Source organism: Saccostrea cucullata, unplaced genomic scaffold, assembly GCF_032062105.1.
Source record: "Saccostrea cucullata isolate Sc308-1 unplaced genomic scaffold, CSIRO_AGI_Scuc_v1 ctg7850, whole genome shotgun sequence".
Classification (NCBI taxonomy): domain Eukaryota; kingdom Metazoa; phylum Mollusca; class Bivalvia; order Ostreida; family Ostreidae; genus Saccostrea; species Saccostrea cuccullata.
The window spans coordinates 3,514-10,335 of NW_026926687.1; the positions used below are offsets into that span (position 1 = coordinate 3,514).

The window sequence follows — 6,822 nt, forward strand, 5'->3', positions numbered from 1 at the left end:
TCTTGTAACAACAAACTCCATCTAGTCAGTCTTTGATTCTTATTTGACAATTTATGCAAAAATGTCAGGGGGTTGTGATCCGTATATACAAGAATTGGATGCAAAGTAACATTCAGATAAACATCAAAATGCTGTAAGGCTAACAACAAAGCAAGGCATTCCTTTTCAATGGTGGAATACTTTTGTTGACATTTTGTAAGTTTCTTTGAAAAATAAGAAACAACTCTATCTACCTTATCACTATGTTCTTGAAACAAAGCTGCCCCGATTCCAACATCACTAGCGTCAACAGTAAGCTTAAATTGCTTAGAAAAATCTGGAGTTGACAGAACTGGGTTGCTCATAAGGACAGATTTGATTTTATGAAAGGATTTTTCACAGTCCTTTGTCCATTCAAAGTTAACCCTCTTTTGTAAAAGATTTGTAAGTGGACTAACAACTGAGGAAAAATTTGGACAAAATTTTCTGTAAAACCCAGCCATGCCCAAAAACCTCATTAATTCTTTCTTGTTTGTAGGAATCGGGAACTTTGCAATAGCTTCCACTTTAGCCATAATGGGTGTAACATAACCTTGACCTACTTTATGACCTAAATACTCTACATAAGCATGACAAAATTCGCTCTTCTCAAGATTCACAGTTAAGTTTGCTTTAGCTAAAATGTCAAATAAAGCACGCATGATTCGGAGATGTTCGTCCCATGTGTTGCTGTATATGACGACATCATCAATGTAGGCCTCGCATCCCTCAAGGTCTTGAAGAAGGGAGTGAATCATCCTTTGGAATGTAGCCGGTGCGTTTTTCATGCCAAAAGGCATTACTTTATACTGGTAAAGTCCATCTGGTGTAGCAAAAGCAGATATTTCTTTTGCTCTTTCTGTTAACGGTACTTGCCAGTAGCCTTTCAACAGGTCAAATTTACTGACAAATTTCGCGTTTCCAATGTTGTCAATACAGTCATCGATTCTAGGTATTGGATATGAATCAGTTTTGGTAACAGAATTCACCTTTCTAAAGTCTGTACATAATCGGTACGAACCGTCCTGTTTTGGTACAAGAATACACGGTGAGCTCCAATCACTTTTACTAGGTTCAACAATGTCATTGTCCAACATGTACTGCACTTCCCTTCTTAGGTACTGCAATTTTATTGGATTCAGACGGTACGGATGTTGTTTGATAGGCAGAACGTCACTCACTATGACATCATGACAAGCTGCATTAGTTTTCTTTGGAACATCCGAAAAGATTTGATGATACTCATTCATCAAGTTTTTAACTTGTTCTTTTTGGTGAATGTTCAAATGTCCAAGTTTGGCATCAAAATCAGCCAAAATTTCTGAGTTTTTCAAGCGGACACTCTGATTACAATCTTTCTCATTCATTTCTACACTCGTATCACTTTCAATACAATTTTGAACAGTCTTAGCATTGGCTAAAGTGGAAACTGGTTTTACAGAATTTCGGTCACACCTTTCAAAATACTCTTTTAACATGTTAATGTGACAAACCCGTTTCTCTTTACGTCGACCTGGTGTCTTAACTACATAGTTTACATCACTGATCTTGCTTTCAATTTCATAAGGGCCATAAAATCTGGCCTGTAAAGGATGACCAGGAATAGGTAAAAATACAAGAACCTTATCACCTGGCTTAAACACCCTATTTCTGGCATCTTTGTCATACCACATTTTCATTTTCATCTGAGAACTCTTCAAATTTTCTTGTGCTAATTTACAAGCATTGTAAAGTTTTTCTTTGAAATCAGACACATAATCTAAAAGATTAAGATCACTAGTCTCAGTCAGCCACTTTTCCTTCAACAATTTCAAAGGACCTCTAACTGTATGACCGAACACCAATTCAAAAGGACTGAACCCAAGAGACTCCTGGACTGCTTCTCGTGCAGCAAATAGCACAAGATGAACCCCTTCATCCCAGTCTTTCTCATACTGGTAACAATAGGTCTTCAGCATTGTTTTTAGGGTTTGATGAAAACGTTCTAGCGCTCCCTGGGACTCAGGATGATAAGCAGTTGATCTATATTGCCTTATACCCAACTCATGCATGACTTGCTGGAACAACCCCGACATAAAATTTGAGCCTTGATCCGACTGAATTGCCTTGGGTGCTCCTACAAAACTGAAAAACTTGGTTAGGGCCTTAACTATGCTCTTTGCCTTTATATTCCTAAGAGGTATGGCTTCAGGAAATCGAGTGGATGTACACATAATGGTAAGTAAATACTGGTTTCCCAGATCTAGTCCTAGGCAAAGGTCCTACACAATCCACCAACACTCGACTAAACGGTTCTTCAAAAGCTGGAATGGGTTGGAGAGGAGCAGATGGTATCTTCTGATTTGGTTTACCTACCATCTGACAGACATGGCATGACTTGCAAAACTTCGAAACATCCTTTCTTAGCTTAGGCCAATAAAAATGACTCAAAATCCTATTATAAGTCTTATTGATACCTAAATGACCTGCCATAGGTGTATCGTGAGCTAAACTCATGACATCTCGACGATAAGCAGCTGGGACCACTATCTGGTGAACAACACGCCACACTTCATCTGGAGAAGCGTCAGGTGGTCGCCATTTTCGCATAAGGATGCCATCTTTCATATAGAAGCATTCTCCAACTTTAGTAGCCTCTTCTGGTGGAAGTGCCCTCTTACTAAGTTGAATGATATCTGGGTCTTTATGTTGTTCAGAGAGTAAACGTTCTCGGCTGAGGATGTCCTTGCCTTGGCTAACTAGTGGATGCAACTCATCATCCTCACCACCAAATTTTGGTAAAAGTTCTTTCTTCTCTTGCTTCTTGATATTGTGTGGTTCCATGCTTGTTTGAGTGCCATCAAGGTCAGATAAGAAAGTGTCATTCAAATCAATATCAACAGAGGAATTCGTCTCGTCAAAGGCTTGAGTATGGTCTGCCTCCATTTCTCGTCTTCTGGCCATCGCTCTAGTAACAGCACAGGCTGGATAAATGTCATCATCTTCATCATCGCACATGACATTGGAAGTGATTTTCTCACAAACTATAGGATCAGGTACAACCTTCCCACCAGCTAAATCGTTGCCTAACAACAAAGAAATGCCTGGAACGGGAAGAGTAGGTCGAACACCTACGATAACAGGTCCAGTAACTAAATCTGACTTCAAACTAATTCTATGCAGGGGAACATCAATGACGCCTAGCTCCACACCCTGTAATAAAACTGACCCACCAGTAGAAGTCTGCTCAGACAAAGGAAGCACGCCCTCTAACAATAACGTCTGTGCAGCACCAGTATCTCTCAAAATCTGGACAGGTTTTATTTCGCTAGAGTCACCGAGTGAAACAAATCCCTGAGACATAAAGGGCTTATAATCCTCCATAGAATCAATAGAACTGGACTGTGAACCCTGGACATCAGGAGTGTCAGAACAAATCGAAACTAAGGCTTCTCTATCACCTCTAACTGCCGCACAAGCGTGTGGTTGAGTTTTATCAAAATCATTTTTTCTCTTAAGTTTAAAGCATTCACTGATCAGATGACCTTTTTTCTTACAATAACTACAAGTAGGAAGCGACCCTATTCCAGAAGATCCTTCAAAACGTCCTGGACCGGACTTAAAACCACCTTGGGATGGAGACTGGGAACTTTTGAAAGACTGAGACCCTGAACCACTCTTTTTATATGTGTCTGAATTGGTAGAATTACAGCTAGTCTGAGATCTTGAAACAAAATTCTTTTTATGAGACAGAGCATAAGTATCAGATATGACTGCTGCCTCTTCAAGAGTTTTCACATTCTTATCTTCTAAATGTGTTTTCAAATCTTGAGGAACACATTCCTTAAACTCTTCTACCAGGATGACTTGGCGCAAATTAGCAAAAGTTTTATCAAGTTTCTTAGATCTAAACCAGTGATCGAATAAATCTTCTTTCTCTCGTGAAAATTCAACAAATGTTTGATTATCAAACTTCCTATACTTTCTGAATTTTTGTCTATATGCTTCAGGTACTAATTCATATGCTTTTAATATTGCTGCTTTGACCTTCTCATAGTCTGAACTTTCAGCTACCCCTAGTGCAGAGTATACCTCAGCTGCTTTGCCAACCAGTACACTTTGTAACATTGTTGACCAAACGTGTTGTGGCCATTTAAGATTCTCTGCGACTTTTTCGAATTGGGGAAAATATTTGTCTACAGATTTTTCTTGAAATTTCGGAACTAACCTAATATTTTTTGCTGCATCAAATTCATTCTTGACAAATGACGGTTCTGGTTGGTGCTGTAATCTTAATTTCTCTAACTCAAAGTGCTCTTGTCTTTCTAATTTGTCTAATTCAAATTTTCGTTCACGCTCTCGTTCTTCTCTTTCTCTTTCTCGCTCTTCTCTTTCCCTTTCTCGATCTTCTCTTTCTAATTTTTCTCTTTCAAATCGCATTTTCTCTAACTCTAATTGAAACTGATATTCTGCCATTTTATAAGAGCCTAACTCTGATTTAACTGTATATTCTGGAAGATCGTATTTTTCAAAGATGTTTTCTTCTACTAGTTTGTTTGCAACCTTAATTCTAATGTCTTGCTTTCTCTGAGAGGATTTAACATCTAACCCAAAATGCAAACCTAATGCGATCAAGTCATCCTTTTTTAACGTATCAAAAACCTGAACACTTGGTGAACTAAGAAAGTCTGTGACCGAAAATACCATGTTGATTTCTGCTGGCTTATAATCAAATTTAACGGTTCAATAAACAAAATTCTGACAATAAACTGCAAAAGTGCAAGAAATTCTTTATCCCGGACGAGCCCCCAATTCTGTTATGGGTCAGAATAACCCTAAATGCCAGCAAAGATCAATAACACAATTTAAACTTAACAATAATTTATTTACAGTAATATATAATAAATATATCAAACATAAAGTACAAACTTAGCAAGAATCTAAAAATACATACATCAGAGTGTCCGTTGCTGCACACAATGTCCCAGTGAAAATATATCCCATTTATATCTCAATAGTGCTTATACGACAAAGTATTTTATATGCATCGAATTGACAAGGTATTTATATAGTATCATAAATCTAGAATATTCTAGAAATTGTTAAAACATGATATTACTGGAACAATCTGGACATACACAAAATTTAAGAATGTTCTAGATAAAATGACCGAACATGTTGACCACTCTGGAATGTTCAAGAAACTTAATGTTACTAATTATATACATAATGAAACAATACACATCTCACCTGATTCCATGACTGTAGAGAAATGTAAAGTATTCTGTCAACACCAGGATGAACAATTCTACGGTTTGGAGGTTCTTATTCTTTTGCTTTTAGAAGCCATTCGCTTATATAAAGAGACATTTCCCAAAATCTGGTCTTTGCAAGTTGTCATATAGTTACATATTTTTTGGAAAGTTTTGTTACCGTTGATTTTCCATTTTGTGCTGTAACATTTGGACATATCGAAAGACAACGTTCGATGAATGAAAATAGTAATTGAAATTCCTCCGTTAATTAAATTTTTCCTCTTAAAATCAAATTTGAACCAGGTTAGAGTTTTGTTCTTTTTTGTTTGTGCATACCAGAAAAAAAGATTTGCTGGGGAACATTGTGATAAATATGATGATGATCGAGCTTTTCAATCATGAACATTCCTTTCTAATGTACCATTACATTAACAGAAACAGCTTATAATAAAATACACATAATAACATATTTGTAACTAGTGTGTTTGAGCGTATTTTACCTCAACAGCAAATTTGAAAGGAAATGTAAAACTCTGAATTAAGTTGATAGATACAATTTTCTTCTTTATAGGCTTCATATCAGTGTTTTTGTGGAAGCTCGCTTTCACAAAGTACCAAGAGAGCCTGACAAAGAGTGCAGTTCCAAATGCAGTGGAAATGATAAACAGTTTTGTGGTGGGGACGGAGAAAAAGTGTTTATAAAAATCTCAATTATCAAAGAGGTAAAAGGATATTATAGATAACATGAAATTTCAAAATAAATTTTTAAAGTAAAACTTGTTTAAATCGCCTATTATAACACAGGCGTTTTTTTTTAAATTTCATTCGAAGGGTCAAATACTTTTACTTCAAAATGTCCAGCACTTGAAGATAGAAAATTTTGTAACTTTTCTACGGACATGAGTAAATGATTCTAACGCAGGACCTTCTAATACCTTAACAAGTCCTTTTACCGTGTTTAATGTTCTTGTGTCGAAAAACAATGAATTCATAGACATGAAATTTTAAAATTATAATAATTAGATTCATATTTCAATTTACTTTATGAATACATGGACTGCTATTTTCTATCGAAAGGTTTTATATATTTTTTTCTAGATTATATTGGTTGTTTCCAATACGAAGATGGAAAATCTCTGAGAAATGGTAAAATAGGTTGGGACTACGGCAGTCTGGATCTGTGCAAGGCATTTTGTGGAAAACAGAATGCTCATTTCTATGGTGTAGCGGTAATTCAACATATATCAAATATCTAATTACAATTCAATATGTATTCTTACCTTCAGTAGAAATATTTTCTGACCATTTTTAAGGATAAAAAGCATTATTTCTAAAGCCATCCTCGTTATTCAAGTAAGTTGAACGTCGCTTATTTTGTAAAATGAATTATTTTGTTTTAAAATAAATAATAAGTAAATTACTTGTAGTTTGGCAAAAGGTGTTTGTGTGGCGATCTAGGAAAAACAATTCGTAAAGATGAGATAGATTGTAGTCAACCGTGCTCGAAAAATAAGAATCAATGGTGTGGTGGATATTATAGGATGAGTCTCTATATAAATAGAGACTTTGA

At 36.0% G+C, this 6,822-nt stretch overlaps 1 long non-coding RNA gene across 1 annotated transcript; it reads left to right on the forward strand.

Annotated features, from left to right (window-relative positions):
• Positions 1–5,298: 5,298 nt before the first annotated feature.
• Positions 5,299–6,822, forward strand: LOC134272410 (uncharacterized). Its single transcript, XR_009993187.1, has 3 exons — positions 5,299–5,318; positions 6,351–6,481; positions 6,680–6,822. It is a non-coding gene; the product is annotated as an uncharacterized LOC134272410 (long non-coding RNA).